The sequence below is a fragment of the Struthio camelus genome, chromosome 5 (genome assembly GCF_040807025.1).
Source record: "Struthio camelus isolate bStrCam1 chromosome 5, bStrCam1.hap1, whole genome shotgun sequence".
NCBI classification, from domain to species: domain Eukaryota; kingdom Metazoa; phylum Chordata; class Aves; order Struthioniformes; family Struthionidae; genus Struthio; species Struthio camelus.
In genome coordinates, this window is record NC_090946.1 from 50195393 (window position 1) to 50218560 (window position 23168).

Below are 23168 nucleotides of genomic sequence, written 5' to 3' on the forward strand. Positions count from 1 at the left end.
TGATTAGTGTCTTCTCATGCTTCCCAGCAATATTAATTACATTGCTTTATAGAGTTGTTTTTTAACACTGGTGGCTGCAAGTTATATTAGCGTACAACATGCTATACTGGAAGGAAGCCAGAGGGTCTCTTTCCCTTTCTGAAAAAAATTTAGAAGTTAGGTGTCCAGAGACTCACTCCGTATTCCTCCTGCCAAGTATATTTGAGAAGATTTAACATGAATTATATTTTAAAGGGAAATCAAGATTCATTAAGGATTCAGTATGCACAAAGCAGCATGATTCATGATTTGCCGGCTTATCAGAAGACTAACATTAAAAATACGCTAGGCTAATATGCAATAGGAGCAGGGTTTACAGCTCAGAGAGACAGTTAAAGTCGTTAAGAGCTGCAGGGGTTTACCTCTCTGAAAACCAATGTGAAGTGATAGATAACGCAAAGGAGGAAGCCTCTATCAGTCATGGATCAATAACAGTTTATCAGGCATTCACCATTAACTCTCTTTCAGAAGAAAATAAATTTAAACAAACCTAGAACAATCAATAACTTTTTTCTTATGTAAATGTAAGCTTTTTTGTGTAGTTTTGTACTCAAAATCCCTGAAGAAAGATATAGTTCCTGCCAGATATCCAGAAGCTGGCAAGAGTTGGGTATTTCCTATTAAAGTAGAGACTGGGTTCCAAAGTACAAGACAGCTCTTTGACAAAATTGTATTGAAAACATACTATCCTGATTGGAAAAGGTAAATCTTTTAGGTGATTAACCCCCAAGAGATGTCTAGGATCAATTCGTCAAAGCATCCTCATACTCACAGAATCACAGAATCACAGAATGGTTGAGGTTGGAAGGGACCTCTGGAGATCATCTAGTCCAACCTCCCTGCTCAAGCAGGGTCCCCTAGAGCATATTTCCCAGGAAACTCCATTTAAGAATACATGACTGCAACAGCTTTTCTTCTTGGCTGTACCCACTCCACACTGAGCTTGCAACAGAGTTTTGTACAAAGAGGCCTCTGGTATCTGATGCCTAATGTTTGTCTTTGGCCTCTGCAGTCAGTTGGCTACCCCAGAAAAAACTATGCACCTGTTCTGAATCCCTTTAGAGCTGCCAGTCTACAGCAAGAGAGTGAGGTCCAAAGCATTTAACTAAGAGTTTTGACAGGTGGGCTCTGGCGGATCTTTTTGCATTGGTGTAAGATTTTACCCACGTCTGATGGTTCTACTCTTTGCTAGAGGTTATAGCACCTGTAGAAGAGTTAGCAGAAAGTGATATGTACCCACAGCTCAGCCTGTGTTCATAGTCCGAGTCAGGTTGTTAGACCTTAGCTACCTTTTCTAGTTGCTTTACTTAGGCACGGACATTTATTTCCTTCTCTTAACACCTTCAGTCCCTAACCTTCAGCAGAAATAGGGCAGAGGCAGCCAGGGGTGGTGGTACAGAAACTATCACAGCAAGAATTGCCAGAGCTAGTCTGACAAAGCCCCAAGACTGAGTTCAGTTTCAGTTTAATATCAGATACCTTTGCTCTCTGGAGATTATGAGTACATCCTGCAATGTTAAGGGGATGAACTTCTGCAATCTGATAGTTGTTTTGCACGTCTGTTGCCACATTCGTCGACCCAGTACAGTAAATACTGTTACTGATAGGGAAGGATACTGCATGTGCTACATTGTTTTTCCCCTTCTCCTGCTGACTGGTGAGAAAGAGAGAGAAAAGGAGAAAGAGAGAGAGAGAGAGAGAGAGAGAAAGGCATATTGAAAGAGTATATATAGTAATGCAGTGTTTTATAATAGTTTCAATAACTTCCCTGCCTAGGAGATCAGGAGTGTTATTGGTTTCCTAGGCTCACAGCATTTTACTTGAAAAAGGAGCTGGGGGGAGGTACATTTCCAAAGTGGTCTCACGATTCTCAAAGGACATTCTCTTGAATTATATGTGTATCCATGCATCCATGTAAACTATAATTTTAAAAACTATTCTGTTCCCCAGCCCATTGGCGGGCGGAAGGAAGGAAAGAGATCAGTGGAATGTTTAAATAGCTTCTTGTTTTTCACTCACAGGACAGATGGTGTGCAAGTTAATGAAAAATAAAACCCCAACTGACACTGTAGAGCAGCTGCGTAGAGAATCAACTATAGGAAGAAATGTGGCCTACTGGATAGGCTATTTTACTAGAAATGAGGGAACTTAGGTTCTAAGCCTGATTTCCTGCTCCCAAAATGCATATATTTTGGTAAAATAAGTCTCCGTGCCTCAGTTGCTTCACCTGTAGAACAAAAATAATGAAATGTGCATTAACTTGTGAAGAGATTGACAGATAGAAATTATATATGAGAACTTTTTTGTAGGTTACCTATAGCCCGTTAAAAACACAAAACATGTTACTTCACTAATGAGCAATCGCAGTGCCTGCAGGAGGAAAATTGAGCTCTTTCACTGTAGATGGTTCATTCTGCTCTAGAAATTTCCTTTCTCAGTTACCAGAATTATTATGAAGAGATACTGTTAACTTAGCCCATGGGAAGATTTTGCTCACAGCTCCAGTCAAATGAGATTCAGGAACTTCAAGGTATAGCCATGGAACAAGAGGAGCCATGACGTATTTCTCATCTCCTGGGAAGAACTTTACAATTTTTTCCAGAAGACCAAGCTTTTCCTCTTTAAATATTTTTGGTTTCCAAAAATTTCTTATGTGATGTGGTTGGCTCTCTTTTTTTTTATAATTGCTTTTCTAGCAGTGTTCTCTTCAGCCTAAGCCATTTTGTACCACCCTTTTCTACTTATAGAAATGTTCTCTTTCTTCCTCTTTTTTGACCTGTTACAATTTTTAAAAACAGAGCAGGAAGCATCTCTCCCACAGCCACTGCAGTTTTTTCCTTTCAGGCCCTTACAAAAAAGCCACATTTGATTTTCAGAGTAGCACTGAAGATAACATTGTGCCTCTCTTGATGCTTTGAGGCTATCAGGTTTGAAAGCAAGCATAGGCAAGTTTAAAGGTGTAATGATTACATTCCAACTACTGCTCTTTTGAAGTACCGGATCTTCTGTTTCTCCGTGGTATTTGTGAAGGTGGGGAGGAAATATGGCTGTGATATGATTCAAGGTGGTAGATATCAAAGAATAAGAGATTTCCCCCTGCATCCTCTCTTCTCTGTAAGTGACTTTGGGACTGATCCTCTCCTGCCTCTGTGGGGATTCACGCCTCAAGAAAAACCACCTGTGCTATAGCATTCTCAACTAAGAGCATTGTGTATTTACGTTATTTAGTATAGCTTTTTTCTGTGTTTATTAATCTAGAGGAATAGTTCATATTCCCTGAACACAGCAGTTAGGTATGATATTGAGGTGTAGGGAATTTCTATGCTGTGAAAGACCTGTGCTGTAATTTAAATGTATACTAACTTGCCTAGTATGTCAGTGGAATGAAATGACATGATACCTTGCTATAGTATTAATGCTAAAACATAGATCAGCATACATGTCTTCTTTAATATATTACTCTGTGAAATAATTCCATCGCATATCATGTTATCAATATTTAAGAGTACCTAAGAATATAAATGTTACTGGCCATATATGTAACAGAGTTTTGTCAAGTACATGTGATGTTAGATCAGTTGACATAAACAACTAAAGGAAACTTGTTTACTGTTGCAGTAGTTGTGGAAGTGATGAAGTGGTGCAAATGCACTGTTTATCAGATTGAATATGTTAAAAGTTATGATTGTACAGGAACATTTCTCAGCTAAATGGCATGTGTTGGAGAAAACACAGCACCAAACAACAAAGAAAGGAATATATTTTGCTCTATCATCCTTTTTTCTCACCCTCTTTTTTTTTTTATTTTTTCTTTTGAACTAGATTCCCTATGTAGCTTTGTGGATATTTTATTTATGTGCCTGCTAGCTCTGGTCCCACAAACCCATTTGTCATGTTCCTGCCTTGCCTCATCCGCTGTAAATGAATGACCCCTCCTGCAACTTTCTGAAGTCTGTTTGCCATTATGTAGATTAATGCAATAAATATGCATATGTATGTATGTGCGTGTGTAAAAAAACACATTTATGGAGTATGCTGTGCTATGTCCTACAGCCAGCTTTATCCAGAATTAATAATTTAGCATTCAGTAAATAAAATGACTCTCTCGTACTGGAAGGAAATGTTATGTCTGTGTCCTATTAACAGTTGTATCCATTTTTTACTTAAATGCTATAAAATAGATATTAGCTTACACTGGCTTTTGGATGCATTAATTCAAATGAGATTTATAGCTTAATACTACATGCATATTCCCACCATTTGTACATCATGAGATTAGAAAGTCTGCAATAAAGTAGTAGACCTGTATTGCTTTGGGTCTCTGCTTTGATAATTTTTATTATAAGCCAATGATGTACAGTTTCAAGAATGTGTATCTTACAGTTGCATGTTTTGTCAATATTTATGTGAACAAAGACCAGAAGTTTTTGAAAAGCGTACACAAAGGGCCTGTGAAACAAATTCCATAATAAATTGTTTTCACTGTTAAACGAATATTGAGGGAAAGTTTAGTCACCTGGCCTGCAGTTTTAATCACGTGGCCTGACTTTGCAAGCACGGGAGAACGTTAACTCGAGCTCAAGTGGAATGAGTCAATGTTCTAAGCATTTAATATAGAATCAAATATTTTCAGGATCAGGCTCATGTTTGGAAGCTGTTTAATTTATCGGCTGGTGAGCAGTATGTTCATCTATCAACACATGCAAGCAAACAGGGTAGAATCCTGCCAGTCTTCTAAGTCTTACCAGTTTTAGTTACAGAAATAACAAGCAATAACAACAGAAAAGCTCCCAAAGAGTCTGTTTTTTAAAGATTTTGTAAGTCCTCCACATTTCTGCTTGGAACACAGTCATTAAAGTTTGTTTCTGTAGATATCTTCCGTACCTAGGTTAAGGAGTTTAAAGAATAAAAAACAGCCAGAAATTTATGAATTTAAAGGAAAGAGTGGCCCAGCATGAGAGCTAGAGTTAAAAAAAAATCAGAGAAGAATTCCTTAACAATTTCAGCTGCTTACGTCTGCTGAAGAAATTCAGTCCTTTGCTATCAGTTTTGATAAGCAGTCTTCCTCACTGATGAGTCTATAAGATGATAATGTCATTCAATAAGTTTCACGCCCTTTCCTGCTATTTGTCCAGTGCAGGAAACTAAGGGTTTTCTTGTCGTGTGGGCACAGAGGAAATATCCAGCAACCAAATACTGACCCTTGCATGCAAACAGGTCCATATCCTCTTTCCGCCTGACAACTTCCTTCCTGCCTGCTAGGAACAAATCTACTCTTCATTTTTCCGGAGTTCTTTATACAGGCTACTCAGAAAGCCCTTGGGTAGGGACAAACATTTTATTAATGTAAACTTCATCTAACAGCTGGATACTCAGAGCAGCCAGGCCCAAATTTACAGTAGAGAATTGTTTGCTTCTTTTAACTATAGTGGTGCTGCAGCTGAGTCAGTAAATGCTCTGTGCCAGGGACTAATATAAAGAGTTTACTGAGATGTGTGGCCTCAACTTAACTAAGAAATATTTGCATTTCTGACATTTTGGTGAACGTATTTGTTGAATAGTTCTGTGATGTAAAATTTCATTGCCAAAGGCACTTAAAATATCATTTATTTACATGAGTATAACACTTCTGCCATCTAGGCCAGAATGAGTGGCTTTAAATAAACAATATCAACAACAAGAAGCAGTATGTGGTTTAATGATATTTGAATAGATTTGGGCTTAGCTCTAAGCCTTGCACCAAGGGTTCATATTCAGCTGCATTGTCCGGGAACAACACAGGGACAGAACTGGCTCTAAGATTCACTATTCCTACCATGTTCCCATCTTACTCCCGCAGGAACTATCTCTTATTGGGGAGTAAGGAACTATCTCTTTTGTCTCTCTGACAAAAGTGAGAAGGGACAGAAAACTCGATCCCACTTAGCCAGGGCTTCCCGTGGCAGAATCAGTGGTCCAGCTGTTCTCTTCTTCCTCCCTTACATTAAAGGTATGAGTACTAGACAGACCACCGTTTGCATGAGATTAATTTTTGTCTAGTTTTAGCTGTCAAAACCTTTTAAATATTGTGACTTAGATTCTCTCTTTGCTCAAAAAAGCATGGAGCCACAAAGCATTTCACCTGTCTGACTTCATTGCAAGCAGTCACCAAGACACAGATTCTCTCCTAAAAGATGTTGCTGAGCAGATAACAAGCAACAAACAAGCAAACAAACAATGGACAGCGGATAGCAGAGAACTACTGTTATATGACTGTATCTTTCCTTTGGGTCACCCATATTACACATCCTTTGCATGAAATCATGATCGCAGAAGGTAAAAGCAAAGCTCAGCCATGTGCTGTCTTGTTCTCAGTGTCTGATTATCTGAGTAATGTCCTGTGGCTGTACATAAACATGTCATGTTCTGTGCAGTTGGAATAGGAAGAACTTAAAAAGTTAATAACAAATTTCTCAAGAGAGCGTGCATACCCTCAGTCAGGAAATTCACCCTGCAGAGCTTTCTGCGACTGTGACCAGGCTACCTTTCATCCTCAAGACAGTGTGTTTACACTTCACTTGGTAATTGTTCATTTTACCACAATGAACTGCATTGATACATCCCTTGCAGAAAGTATCTTTCAGTGGGATTTGTACGTTTGCATGTGTGTTTTAGAAGATAGGACCAACCTCTTATTTATTCCCGTTTAAGAGAATAACTAACTAAGTGGGATGTGGCGGAGTCACAAACTTATGCTTAAGGTCAGAATCAAGCCCCTTCTCTATGGAAAGGTGAATAGCAGGGTCCACCATTATATGGATAATGGTGGCTGTGGCTGGGAGGAGACGGGGGGAGGCAGGGGTGAGAGAGAAAGAGAGAGAGAAAGAGAAAAAGAGAGAAAGACAGAGAAATGCAGTATTCAAAAGTGAAAGCAATTCACACTTATCTTGTCAAAAGTTTTACTAAAATTGGGAATAATGGAAAAAAAGATGAATGATATGTGATGTAGCTGATTAAATGTATATTAATAAATATATTTTATATGATTATTAATTGTTAGAAACAATTTATTTGGACTTTACAGGTATTTATAACAATTTTTAGTTAAATCACTTGTATTAAGCATGCTTCCTCCTTTACAAATTTGTATGAACAGAACTTTAATATAAATTGGGTCTCTATTTTAAAGGATAGCAACAACCTTGTATGTATGATATTCACTGCCAATGTTTCCTATAGTTTAATCTAAATTTAGGACACCTTTTTCTGTATTGAATTATGACTTCATAGGCAGATAAAACTATTGGAAAGTTATATATTGGCATGCATAAATCAGTTATCCATGAGACAATCTACTGGTATTACAAATGCAATTACAGTGGTATTATACTTCAATTACTTGTATGAATGATCATTAAAAACTATCATCATTTTCAGAAATTTAAAAGTGAAATAGATGAGCAGTTTTGCATACTGGAGTCAGCTAGAGTAAGGATTATTTGCTTAATCTTTATTAATTATCTTTAAGAACTTTTAATGTTACAGATAATTACCATTGGATACTTTTATTGATTTCTGTTCCAGTTTCTACAGATTTATAGCAAAGATCAGATGGACTACGTGTCAATGAAACATAGAGGCCAATTTCTTCCTAATGTGGCATTTCACTGTTTTGCTTTCCTTAACACTGCCTGAATTTTATGAGTTACTTCAAAGAAAGAAAAATTAATGGTTTTCAAGTTTCTGAATGCACCAATAGACCTCAATGGCCCTGACCAGTCTCACCTGGGGCCTCCTACCCCCTGCCAGGGCCCAGGACCCAGTTTCAGCTCAGCCCAGGCAGTCAATCTCTGCCTGAGTTATGTCCCAAGTGTGCCAGTCGCCAGCCATGTCTTGGGCCTGACTGGAACCCCTGGCTGGACTCTGGACCTGGTGTACCTCCTCGCCATGCCTGGGGCTGTTGACAGGCCTCGTTACCAGCACCTGGCTCTGCCTGCTGCCTTCAGACCCTGTGGGACGGTGCTGTTGGTGATGGCACGGCCGGCCCTGGGGTCACCATTGGCTCCTGATTCCCCATCCCTTACTGTTTCTTGACAATGGTTTTGAAAGTGCAGTGACCGAAAGGAAACAGAGAGAGAAAGAGCAATGTATATTGGTGAATAAGAACATTCAGCAGAACTAGAACATGGCAAAATTGAAAGCTAGTTAGTATTTTCCACTTATTTTTTTTATAGCTAGGCTGTGGAACTCGCTACTATAGGCAATTGTTAAATTAAAAAAGGAAGGGACGTTGGTATGCGTAATAAGAATTTCTGGATATATAGTTGCTACTTTAAAAAAAAAAACAGTATTTAATATAAGTCTTCAAGTTTTAAAATAACTTTTGTATGAGACCAAAAGTCCTTCAGCTGCATAAAGTTCCTGTTCTTTCATATGGAAGATAAAACACCACAAATAATAGCCTACTGAAATAAACAGGCTCCAAGTCTGGGTTATTATAATAATTACTGTCTTATGGTTTTTGATAGGTGCTTTCTAACAAGAAGATAATGAAGGCTAAATTGTTCTTTCAGTTATGGTTGAGTAATTTTAAACAACCTCCCAGGCTAAAACACTATCCTTACGTCAGGTCAACCCGCATTCCTTAGTGTGAAAGTTATGGTGTCAAATTCTACTTCTCAGACACTAGTTTACAGGTAAAGTAATTCTAATAACTCATGTTAGCCATATCTGAACCTTAAAACCTTCACATTAAATTTTGCTTGTAGTTGCTTTCCAGGTTCAAATTTTCCTGAACGTAAAGGAAATCTGTTTGTCCTTGTTCCTCTGCTCTACGAAGAAGCTGCCAGGAAAAGCCTGTCTGTCTGATTCTGATACAGGATGGGAGGGGAGAATGTTGTTTTAGCATTTGAGTCTTTCATTTAGCCTCATCGTTTTTTAAGTGACATGGTCAGTCTGAAGTTTGGAATGTATGGAATAACCATGGCAGATAGCTCTAAACAGATAAGGATAAGAACTACAAGAAATTATTTCTAAAGTGATAAGTCCTTATTTCCAACATGCTTATACATACAAGGATTTCCAAGTGAACACCATGTATCAGTACCATTGAGTTTCCTCAATAGACTGAGATGAAGTCAAGTTTGCAAGCTATATTGACCTCTCAGAGAAAACATAGCAGATCTTCTCATCTTCCTGTGTTTAACTATATCCTGAGTAACTCACAAGTTTTTGTATTACCCCATCTTCTGAGTAATGGACTAGACAGAATGATGGCTAAATAAGAGGCTAAGGGCTGCAAGTGCCAGGGACAAAATCCTGACCCCATTGAACCCAGTGGCAAAGTTCTCATTAATAGGATCAGGATTTGTCCTCAGTTATTTATGCATTGCTGCTTACATGAATTTCATAAAAAGACAGGCTGATCATGTTTGAAATGTGTTTTCTTTGTTCCTTCAAGATCCAGGAACAAAGCCTGTGTAGGCTGTGGAATGTAGCTAGAAAGCAATCAAGAATTTTGACGCAAGTATGCTTGTCCTGTAAAATGCTTTTTTGAAGTTATTAAAAATAGACTCCAAAAGGCAACACTACTCATAGATTATTTAACAATACTTCATTTTTTCCATGTATTTTCCATCTTTTCATTTTCCTATTTCTTAGTGTTCTAAATAATCTTTCTTAGTGTTGTTACTGCTGCAGTCAGTAAAATTTATGCAAACTACTGGGCATAGTCAGAACTGTTGAAATAAAATTATCAAATCAAACTTATATTTTCTTGTATAAAAGGAATCTAAATATGTTAATATTTTGCATATATAACCATATAGATAAAATTTACTATTTTTATTTGCTTGTATATGCCACCCAAACAGAGAGAATTTCAGAGGGAAGTCAGATTGAGATACATTTGAAAGTTTTTTTCAAAACAACAATCATCAAAAAAGATCACTTTTTACCTGAATATATGTAGAAGCCAAATTTTTAAGTAAAGAAATCTTTATAATTTTTGTTGTGAGACAGTATATCTGAAGTATAATTTATGAACAAAGACCTAGCTACTTAAAAATACTGCCTTATCTCAGGATCAAGCTGCTATGAAGATACTTAATTGTTGCCAAGGGCCCTTTTTCTTTTGTATTTGTAAAGGGAAAGCCACAATGGCAATAAAACCTGATAGTTAGCATTTTTCCTAGAATAGGAAGTTAGTACCATCATTCTGCCTTTAGTTCCCTCTACCCTTTCAGTTGCATATGATAATCTTCAATTACTGTCTAAACTGGTTTTGCATTTAAACAGCCGTTGACTTTCATCGTAGAGGTGGTTGCATTTTAGCATTAATCTCTGGAACCTTCTAGGAAAACGCAATGTGTATATAGATCTAATGCTTTTCATCACTATCACTTTTTCTCTTATGAACAGTAATAACTGGTAATATTTATGTTGTGGTTGTGCCTAGAGGAATCAGTCAGATTATAGGAAGAGTAAAATAATATAGATAGTAAGTACATAGCTGTTACTCAAACAAAGTGTAACTCAAAAAACATATTCAAAAATCTGTTGTTTTCATGATACCTTTATGCACTTTGTGGCAGTAAAAGAACAGAATTAACATGTATTTTGCTATTTATAAAGTAAAGCAATACAGTGGATAGAAAAGAGATGCAATAATCTCTTCCGTCATGCTTAAGAGTATGCTCACAATTGTCAAAGGCAACACAGTCTGGGATTTAGTGTTTAGGAGACAATCTTTGATTGTAGCGGTTTTATTTGTGTTCAAGGAAAAAATTTTTTTAAAAGCCTAACTTTTTAATTTAGACTTAACACTGCACTGACAACATCACTGCATTTTAATGCTGTATAAACATTATTTAATGGAAGAAAAGACAAGACAGTAGAAGTGTACTCTGTAGTCTGTACTATGAGATAGTCGTGGACAGTGCAACCAAGAACTTTTAAAGTAAGATTGTAAGTCATTGAGTCTTAAACATGGATGAAGCAATTTATAAGTGAAAATATCACTAAAAATAAATTGCTGCCTTGAAGTAGAAGAAATTAAATTCCCTTTATTCAGTTTTGTTTCACATCTTTCCTAAAACTGAAGAATGAATATGCGAGTTACAGTTCCACTTTGTCTTTCTGATACCATTATTGTTGGTTTTAATACACTTCTTACTCCATAAGCCCCAAATTAGGGCAGAGCTTTACATAAGGCTACTATCTTTCTATTTGGTCAAGTCCTAGCTGTCATCATCATTCTACCTTTGCCTATATATACACTGTCCAAATCAGGTTTCTTAATTCAGACTTCACCCTTTCATCTTAAACAATGCAGCCGCCTTCTTTCTGACTTTCTTCACATTCATATTTGTCTCATGTGTCAATAGAGAACATAGATGTTAAACAATTCAATTACTCTGACTACCTCACTATTTTTAATACATCTGTGGGCTACTGCATTGTGATGTATGTATTTATGTATGTATACATTATGTATGTATTCCTAATTTTCAAGGACTTTCATGCTTTGATATTTCTCCCCTTTTATCCACTGTAGATCCCCAAGACCACTGAGATACTTCCGCAGTGCCTTCCCAAAGACTTAAGTTTTCCTTGATATATAGTTAAAATTGGTCATATGATACAGCCAGGATGAGTAGCAGGTAGAAATAAATTGTTCTTTCTTTAGCCAACAGCAGAAGAACCATAAATTGAATAAAATTATTTCCCTTTTCCTCACCTTTACTGTATTGACAGTCTATAGTTGGATATTTTCTTAGGCATGTAAGTGGATGTTAATACAAATACCAAGTTATGAATAATCTTAAGGTTTATAAATATAAAAAGACTTCACATCCCTTAACAAAATACCAATTATTTAGTTGTGAATCCAGTGACTCCCACTAACAGTGAATCAAGATCACAGAATGATTTGAACAGTAAAGGTTTGCAGGAGTGGCCAAAAATATTAATAAGATTAAAAAAAATTAATTGGCAAAGAGAGGCATTTCCATGATAAATGCAACAATTTTTAATTCAGCTTACTGAAATTCGATAAACGTGAACTTCTATATATGCCTTGTTTATAGCGATCAGTTAGCATTTTTTATTTCTCTTAAACCAAAACAAAATGAAGACCTGAATCGCACTGATAAAGAATTGATTTCTGGCACATAACCAAAATTGTTGAATATAATTATGTCATCCATAAAAATAAACACCCATAAACAATGAGCATCCATTTCAATACATTCTCTGTACTGCTTAGGTCGTGAAGCCAATCATAAACATTAATTGAAACAAAACATCCCTTGGGTAAATCAGAGGAAGTACCACTGAAATAACATAAGCAGCAGAAGAAAGCTTGGAGTGTTTCCACATTAATGTCTGATTATGTGGAACAATGTCAAAAACTCAATAGAGTAGTTGTCCAACTAGTGCTTCTGGCCAATTTTCTTCTCTCAAAAAGCTTTAAATGTAACTGGAACAATTGACATGTAAGAAAATTCAGCACTTTGCAAGGATCAAGTCCTTTATTCATCTTAGAGATTAGATAACCTTTAGAGACTTCCAGAGATAACAGGAAATTCCATGCAGTCATTTTTAACAGACTCTTATACAGTGACAGAACTGCCAGAAAAGGATAGCAGACCTATAGGGTCCCTGAGGAATGCTACAAGGCTGAAGCCTGAGACCTACTGTTAGCAGACATGCAGAAATTGGTACTGGCACCATATTGTTTCTTCACAGCTGTGAAACTCTGTAAATATCACAGGTATTTACAGCCTGTCTGTCTTTCTGTTCAACCAGCATGTCATTTGTATCTCAACAGCTATTAACAGCTTTAAAGCATGACTTTCAACTAGCTGGTGTCTTATCAAGTTGTTTAACTTATACCTTCTGGTAATGAGAAGAGATGGTTTGGGATCACAAAGGAGGTGATTAAGGTTCACAGTTGGTCACATGGATCCACTTTTGCATGAGCAATTATCAAATAGGCAGACGAGAAGTGGCAGAAGCCATGAAGCACTGTGTTCTGATGACATAAGCAATCATCCAGCTATGTTGGTCCTTGTAATTGATAGTATGAATACATTGAAACCTGATCAATGTGAGAAGATCTGTGCCTACATCTGTCGCTTCACTCCTGGCTGTTTGAACATCTTATTCACGAGAAGCATAAGCTCTTGAAGGAATCTTATTTGCTAAATATATCTGATTTAATTTTTGACAAAAATATTTCCAACTTCTTAGGCATGTTGATGCTAAACGTTCATGACCGACTACTAATCTAGCTGTCAAGATAAGCAGAGGTAGCCTACAGTGCCATTATAGAAACCCACAAAGATAAATCCTGTTTTCTTAAGCGTGTAAGTGGAAATGGCTGGTAGGAATGTTTTTAGACATCCTATAGAGTGCAGTTAGAAACAAAAGTGCCTATATCTGCTCATCTTTCACACCAGTATCTTTTTCTAAAGGGGTTTATGAATTATCAGTAGAATTCTTTAGAAGAACCACAATTTCAGACAAGAGATTTACTACCTAGTAGGAGTTTTCTATATCCAAAGATTCCTTTCACCTACACTCCTTCACAAGGACATCTGGTGAAAGAATGACCATTTTAATCTGCTGTAAGAGTTTCACAGGAATAAAAGAGAAAAGATATGTCAATGAGAAATGGCTAAAGTGATGCCCCTATAGCCTTTAGAGCAACATCTTCTCTCCCTTTTAGGGATAATATTTCCAAGATACATGTCCCCGAAAGAGAAGTAGTGTTAGGTATGTGTCCCTTTCTTGATGATTTATATCATCTAGAAAGAGTTGAATGAATCTGGTCTTTTGTATTAAAGATATGTTAATTCATCCTTAACATGTACTGTTTAAGCAGCCATTCGTACAGTTTTTTCTTTCTAAATATCTTTCATAAATTATAAAATAAAAATGAATGTTTTACTTAGTATGCCAGAGATTTCCTGAAAAAGCTTGAAAATTCAATAACTTAAAAGTGCTATGAATTTGCTTTAGAAAAAGTATTCCTGTTTTGGATCTTGGTATACAAAAAATTCAGTATGATCTGTTCATCTGAGAGTCCTACGCCTATGATGTACGTTTCCTTCACTAATACATCAAGTCATTTATCTTTCAGTATGATAGGAGGTACAGTTTCTTTTTGCTAAATTGGTTAAACCTATGAATCTAAAGTAACTATTTCTGCAAACTGTGAGCTACTGGATTAGCTTTAGCCTAGCTGTCAGTGAGGCAGCTGCTGCCCTTGCAGCCGTCACGCAGTACCAGCGTTTGGCAAGCACAAAAGCTTCCAAGACACCCTGAAATGTTCATTGGGTCTGCACAAGATAAAGCTTCTGAAATCAACTGCAAAGATTGTTTATTCTCCATCTTCTAATTACTAAGATTGCATATATACAGAATGTTTCAAAAGGAAATAAATGAGATGACAGCTGAATTATTTGTAACCAGTCCTTAGGTGTGGTCAAAATTTGTTCTTTCTTAATGAATAATCTCAGTGATTATTCGTTGGTAAATACATGGACAATATTAGTATTTCCAATTACCTTTTTTTTATTCAGGTTGCTTAAATTTGACAAATACTCAGAAATCTCAAATTGTTTTGTAACTGTTGACGAAAGTTTTATGATACCTGGCTAATGTATTATAGATCAGCTTACTCAGATAAGTTAAACAAGTAGCATCTTTTGCTGGTTGATGCCTGAAGGTCAAAACACTCCTAAAGGTAGAATGGTTCAAGATACACTGTCATGGCACCTCTGATTGATCTCAAAGACAGTAAGTACGTGTTCTAAAATTCTACTTCATAATGTGGATAGGAGCTTTTTGAATATTAAGGTGGGCACCTTCATCACGCATTTTGAGAGCATGACAGTGCAACCATAGATAGTCTTGTCTCATAACATTGAAAGTTTTGGGACACCGGAAAACATCACCACAAGGAAAGGTGAATTTTGTATGGTCATTTTTGTATTCATTCAGCTTTTTAAATAACTACCATTATATTTATTTCCAATAAATAATTTTAATTCATTTTGCAGAAAGTATACGGCAGCTAAAAAGAAATGTTGTTTATTGTCAAGTTTCATACTATGAATAATCTGAAAAAGATACATTTTAGAAAGTTTTCAACATCTCATAATAAAAAAAATAGATATAAACGTGTTATTCAGTTAAAAAAAATTAGTATTAATACAGCTAGGGAATCAACTCATTCAAATCAAATTCCACAGGTTTTTCTGTGTTATTCTTATCTAGATGCACATTTTTAAACTTGCCTTCTCACCTTGTTGTTTTTCACTGTTTAATACACATTGACACTACTTTAAGTCTTTCTTGAAAGAATAATGAATTACCACTAATTTACAAAGAAAACCTATTTTTCTTAATTTTCTGTCAACATCAACAAGTAATAGAGCAAAAGAGAGACAATTATACTGAACTGGATGTTAAGTCTATGCAGATCTCATGCTGTTCACCACACCTATTTGCCTGAAATATTAGGAGATGTGAAAATTAGTGAGTAAGATCAACTACTGGTAGATGAGCTGCTGTTTGAAAGCAGCAAAATGAACAGAATCCTACCCTAACAGTTTGTTACGTGGACCACATTTTGAGAGCAAAGATTACTTCCTGTTTAGTATCTTCCCCCCCTCTAAAAATATTCACACTTTTATAATTCTTTAACAGGTATAACTTGGTTCAAGCAAAAATCTTAATAAGAAGATAAAGAATAAGAATATAGTGGAGTTTTCAGCTTACTTTTCTTGTGTTTATGTTAAATTTATCAATCCTTACAAATGTTCTCCATCTCTTAGAAAAAATTCTTTTTGAATTTGAGTGTTTGAAATTTGACTTAGAGAATACTAATCACTGTGCAATTGTATTATGTAATTCTGCTACTCTCATTAAGAATCCTTTCTCGTCATTGTTCAAATCCCTGTTGCCAGAGATTGACTCAAATTGACAGTGGAATAAATAATTGCCCTAGGTTAAAAGATGGTATTCAGGATTTCAGTTCCTAGATTAAATAAATTATCTTTAGCTCCTTTATGCATAAAACTATACAACTTTAGGAACAGTAAAAAAGTTTGACATTTAAAATGATCATAACATATGATTTCAAATTCATTTTATGTTTAAATTGAGCAACTTTTTTCAAGTAAACATTTCATAAGAACCTTTCATGCATGCACTTAAAGTACATGTCATATCTGGACTAACATAACAGAGTGTTATGAGCTATTAAATTAATGAATCATGTACTGAAGAAGAGGTACATCAAAGACTCTAACAGACTTCCTGATGTGTAGGTATGTATCACTATATCACTTGAGATACTCTGGCACTTGTAAAGGCAAAATCTGAATCAACCATAGCTGCTTGTAACATAGCTGTATCTGGGCATTTAAAAGAAAAGCTAGCACCTACATCACCAGAATTTCTGCTTCAGGCTTAAAGGTGATGATATAAGTGATGATGAAATTCAAACACCAGGGAGACAGTTTAAGTGGTACAAAGGCAATGGAAGTTATTGTAGCTTTCATGCTAAACGGGAAAAGAGATGGAGCTGTAGAAGGAGAGGAAACTAGCAGGGGGAGTATGAATATGAGTAAAGCAGAGGACTCTAGTTTAATATGTGTCGTCTTGTTCTTTATTTTACTATAAACATATTCTTCTGGCTCTGTGACGTCCATATTCAATTAATTATCATTCACGAGCTAGTTACAGCACCAATTCTGTTTTCTCTGCATATGGCCAGAGATGCATAACTGTCTTTGTAAAAACATCCTAATCTTCAAATGTATTTATTGAAACAGTAATAATGATCTTGATTCTTACTGATGAATTTATTTTCACTAAGGTCATGAAATAACTAGAGCTAGTTATTTTCAGGTTTGGGACCATACACAATAGTCTGGTAACATTCAAATTGATTTGAAGCAAACACAGTGAATGGATAAAAAGACGCTCAATGAAAGCAAAAGAACATATATACAGTGTATAAATTTTTACCTAATAGAACTAAACAGTTCTAGGAGTTGTTGTGATTTGTCAAATAAGTAGTACACTTTAACCATGTGCATCTTTGCATTTGTCAATGCTACATTTTCTTACTGCTAATATATGGCGCTGTAGACTTACGCAGTTGCAAAGAACAAAAAAGACCCAAATACTGAAAAGTCTGTAATCTATTTAATCACAGCTCATTTGTTCATCTGTAAGACATCGCTGTTGAGAAGGGTGATGAAGGAAGGATTCATGTGTTAAGACAAGTTATTGGGAATCTGAAGATCTGGCTTCTCTTCCTATTTCTTCAAAAGACTTAATGCATGATCTTTGGCACATCACTTAGGGTTTGATTCAATACCAGAGATAATGACAATCTTAATTTCTTGGTGCCAGAAGTTCTGTGTAATGGAGATGGGTAATAGTGATGAAATTGTACTGGGGAGCTGTAATGCATTTGTTTTGATGTGCTTTGATATCCTCAGATGTCAGAAAGTATAGAGATGTATTTATCACCGGAGTTTTGTTTTCTGTTTTATCATCTACTAATGGAGATTATATGTTTTAGGAAAGGTTTGGAAGGCTCATAACCATAATGCTTGTAGAACGCAAAATTAATAATAGCTTTAAGTGTATTTATTTTTGATACCTGAAACATTTCTTAGACACATAGGAGTATTTGTTTTTCCAATACTTTAATCTTATGAAATAAATTTGACAAGGTAAAAATAAGGCATTCAAAGGAAAAACTGATATTTTCTTTCACTTTCACTTTTTGGTAGAAAAAAAGGTAACAAGATACAGTGCATAAAAGTGCCTAATATTAAATAGACACTTGACATTTGTCAGCTGTATGGCAGCTCTTATTATCTGTCTTTCTATGTACATAGGAAACAATATGATGATAGTTCACGGAGTAGAAGAAAGTAGAAAAATGTCCGTGAAGTCTCAATTTTTGCTATTTTACAACTCTTTCAACTTAAGAGAATATCTGCAGTAGCTTAAAGGATCATTAAATACGCTATTTCAAATCTTCTCAAATTTTTCTCCAATTCAGAAAGCTCTAGGGCAGCAAAGGTCAAAGTGCTCATCAAGGTGAAGGTGAAAAGGTTTGAAGATGAAAAAATTTAGAAATGGAAACGCTATCACCACCCCTCTTGTAAGGTCTCATATGCATTCAGTTGCATTTGTAATAACAGATAAAACTGGAAATAGGGTGCATTTATAACTCTAAAATTGAAAAAAGATATATACATTTTCAAAAACTGTAATGAAAGATATTTCCATTAAGATGAAATTAATCTTTTTTAAGTTATCTCTTTTTAAAATTTTCTCACTGAAAAAAGTGCTCAAAGCCAAATCATCCTATAAAAAAAAAGTGTTTTAAAGCAAAGATGCATTTTTTGGTAAGAAAACTGTCTAATGAAAATGTTCATAAAAACATGGCATTATAGTTATTAGTGATTTTTACTTTAATGAGAACAATTAGCATTAGACCAAGATTAAATGCTTCAAAAGTCCTATTCTTATTATCTGTCTACTTTCCTTATAAATATTATTTTGGAAACTCTAGTTTTCCATCCAGACAAATGAGGCTGAGGTAATTATAATTTCCCAATCTCCTCTGAGAAATAAGAAACTGAAAATACCCTTAATAAATGTATAAATGTATGAAGGAGTATTGTAAAAGGTACGCGTGGCTACTGTTGACTTGCTGCATATAACCATCTTGCACATAGGTTTTCCACTCATACAGCTGCAGCGTAAAAGATGACATTATGAGAAACCTTCTGACAAATTGATTAATAATCCTTAGCTGCTGAAGTTCAGCTGAGCGAGCAATTAAACATTCCAAACAGCAATGAACCTTCAGAGATAATTTATGATAATTTTATGCACAAGAGCTCAGTGGCTTTTTAATTTGATAGAATGTTAGTAGCATAGATTTCTAACAGGGGAGTGTCAGTGCTCCATATATCACTGAGATTACTTAAACATTTCAAATGTGGTTGATGAATGAAGTTTCTTGAGATGTGAGGAGATACAGAAGGTGTCGGAAGGTTGAGATTATTCATCATATCAATTATTGAAAGTGGATGCATTGACATCATACTCCCAGCTCATATTTTATAGACACTATAAAGACAGAACAGAAATAACAGACTTGGTGGACTGCAGAGTTGTCGGGATATCCGGCTTCTTCCCTCTTTTCCTGCGACTTTGTTCTGTCATTACACAATATTAGCACTTCCAGGTGTTTCTTTGGAAGTCATTCATAATATGTAGTAGGAGAATAAGACAGCAGCAGCTCATACCCGGAAAACATCCCATATATATCAAGAGAATAAAGGAGAGTCAGATAAAATAGCATGAGTCTGAATTCAGTTTTCTAGAAATGCAAGTACTATGCCATTTTTGCTGAGGTAGAGCAGGTTTCCCAGCCGTCTCTCTTATCATTTTTCGCCTTTTTGTTGCTCTCAAAAGACTGTATAGAGTAGTACATTCAAACAAATCAAATATTTTTAATTCTTAGAATATTTCCCCTTTATTTCTTGTTTTGGAAAGCAAAACATAATGACTTCATCTTGGATTTCTGGCATATTCATAACAGTTTGAAATACACTAAACTAACCAAAAGTAAATAACATAAAGTGACCTTCTTTATGATATGAACAAAGATGAACAGAGCAGAGACTCAGATACCACATATTCAAGAGAACATGTAGTCATTGAGATTTTATTTGTTTTTAATGCTACTGTAGTGATCCTGACAATAAATCGTCATTTCACATACCCAAACAATTGTCCTTTCATGTGTCCTAAGAACAGAATGCTGGAAAACTGAGGTTAAAGATAGGTAAAAAAATGTTGCTAGAAGCAGATCAGCAGTCTGTTTCTTAAACTCCTTCACATGAGAGCTCACTTCCTTCACTCCTGTAGAACATCATTAGTCAATATACTCCTTAAAGCTCTGGAACTGTGTAGACAGGTTGAAGGGTGATGAGTGGGAGGAGGGGAGTATTTGCACAGACCTTGTGGCTTCAAATCCTATCTCAGACTAGAACTATTAGTCTTAGGTTAATGAGGAGTTGTCTGACCCTCTGCATGTCTTTAGCATTACTTTTTCAGTAACTGACTCTTGCACAGCTCCAAATTCAGTATCAGCATTGATCAGTATAACTGAAAGTGTTCCACCCATAAAAAATGGAGTCAACATTAGCAGAAAAATCACAGAAATTGATAAAGAAAAAGATGCTCCATTAGCCTGATTAACTCCTGGGCCCTCTGCTAGACTTTACCAATCAAATATGATAGAGAGTCAGCAAGCAGCTTCCATGCAAGCCTTAAAACAAGTAGATCTGAACATGTGGCTTTAAGACCCTCATCCTTGAGCAGGTTACTTTGCTGATTCAGGAGTTAATTTCACTCCCATCTAAATGAGAAGAATCATTTTCCCAAAAGGATATCAAAATAGGTCCAAGCCCTGGCCATGCAAGAAAATTCCCTGGAAAGGAAAAGAAAGAGGAAAACAATTTATTTCTAGTATTCTTGTGAGAACAAAAAAATTATTTTAAAAATGTGATTTATAAAACCTGGTTAAGTTAAAAGGCTTTTAAAGTGGATTTATTTCATCTAGTAAATGAATTAAAGCAGTCCCCAAATACATAAAAGTTGGCATGAATAGAATGATATTCTTGTAGTGCCTAAGACATTGCTGTAAAATTAATATTGAAAAACAAACACAAAACTTTCTAACTAGAATATTAGCTTAGTCCTGGGACAGGTTGTCTGGGAGCAGCCTATTGGGAAATTTCTATTATTAGAGTCTTTTAGCAAAAAGTTATTCAAATATCTTTCATGACAGGTAAAAATATTTTTAAGCCTGCCTCAGAACTGCTTATTGGTTTAGGTACCTTTTTGTGCTCTGTGTCTCTAAGTCTCAATTTAGAGACTTAGGCATGCAGCACACAGCCAAAGCTGAGAATAGGAAGTAAATATTATATAAGTACATATGAAATACTGAAAAGCTAAACTATTTACTTTCTTATGCACTATTAATCTTTTTGGTGACCTGCGCAGTCCTGTAACCTCAGCTCCTCTGGATTACCAAAAAGAAAATACTTGCCCAGCTCCTCATGAGTTTCCTTGGGGACTGGCTGGTCAGGAATGTGGGAAGAAAGTAAAAACTGGGATAACTTAAATATCCTCCTACTTTCCAGGAATCTCTAGTTCTCTTTCTAACTCCTTCTTTTAAAAAAGACCCCAATTTCTTTGACCCATGAGAGTCAAATTTGGTGGGAAGATAGGATAGTGATGTAAAATACTCCCATCTATGAAGTTATATCCCACACATATAGCTCATGTCCTCCTCAGTCCCATGCTCACACATCTCTGTGACAGTGCCTCCTGGGATGCAAAATGGCCAAAGCAGTAGTAACTCCAGATTCTACAGAGGGCTTGTGTCTCATGTTTTAATGCACCCAAATCGTACCACCTGGAAGAAAACATCGTTTCACCTGAAAGCCTGCTGCCGCTGCTCTTCAGATAGCTGTTTCAGTGGAGCTCTACCAGTTCGGCTGGCTAATCTCAGTGAAATTTTCTCCACTTACCCAGAACAGGCTTCTACACTGGTCTCTGTTCAACATGTCAGCAACCAGTGTGTACCTGGGTATATGTGGACTTCTTGTGTGTGAAGTTAAGGGAGACTTTTTCTTTTCTCCTTCCTTTTTATTTTCAAGCTAAACAATGTGTATGAAGAAGGAGCATTTAACATCTTTTTCCTTCATAATGAATTAAAAAAACATTATCAAGAGACTGATAGAAAAAGTGTAATTATCATTTGAAAAGGTGTCCTGCCAAATTAGGAGAATAAATTAAATATTTGATAGAGAAATATTAGTCCTGCTTTCAGTATAAGTCTCAATACAGCCTTAATTACAAAGTCTTTTCTGATGCTTCAATAATGTGCCAATCAATGTTCAAAAGTACAATTATTCGTTTGTCTTATTGAAGAGAGATGCACAAAACAATTTGAACTCCCATTTTATTAATACATGGCAAAGAAAATGAAATATTAATAATTTAGTCAACTCTACTATAGATATGAAGATCAGTGCAGACCTAAAACTTGTGCCTATAATACTCTTATGACAGTAATACTATAGTTCAATTTTGGCAGCTAAGTTTATTATTTTTCAGGCAAAGCTGGCAACAGCTCAAAGTCGGAAAACATTGGGCAAACTCCAGCAGTCCTTTCTTAGGCAAAATATTCATTTAAATAAAAGGTTTAATCTACCTTTTAACTGGATTAACAAGGATGACCTGGACTAATGGAGTACCAGACTTCCTGCAAAATAGCCTAGTCCTCTTATTTGGACAATTTAATGTTTTGTTTTTCAATTCATTGCTGAGGCTGTAATGAGCATCAGTTATTACATGGTGGCTCTGTTCCAACATAAATCATTTAACCTCCTCCTCTTTTATTGATTTATATTAGCATTTATAGATGGCACCCATTGTCTTTATAGCGTCTGGGATCTCACAGTAATTAAGATCAAATTTAAAATAAACAACGTCATCCAATATGGGTTGTTGAAATATCTTGCATGCATTCTTGCCTAATGCCTACATTCATTTTAGACCTCATCTCACTGCATTCCAGAAACTCTAACTATAAAATGGGCAAACCGAAGGAAACCAAACAAACTGTTAACGGTCATAGCTAAAAAGAGAACAACAGAGAACATGTATTCAGTCTTGAAATGATTGTGGTACGGGTTTGTCAATATTGTATCAGACAATATCAATATTATAGCAGATGTCACTCTTTTTTGTGGTAGTATTATATGGAAGCCCATGTAGCTCAGCGGTAATTTTTCCTTGAAAATATTTTAATCAAAATTGGGAATATTATATTATATTGTCTTATCTCCAAGTCTTTTGATGGTCTTGCATGCCTGGTAAGTGACTCTTTTCTTTGGCTCTTAGGAGACAAATTTATACCTTACTTGCAATACATTCATGTAAATCTCAATTAATTCAATTGATTTAAGACTACAACTACCTTTAACGGTAAATGGTAAGTTTTCTGTACAGTAGTATAAATACAGGCTGCT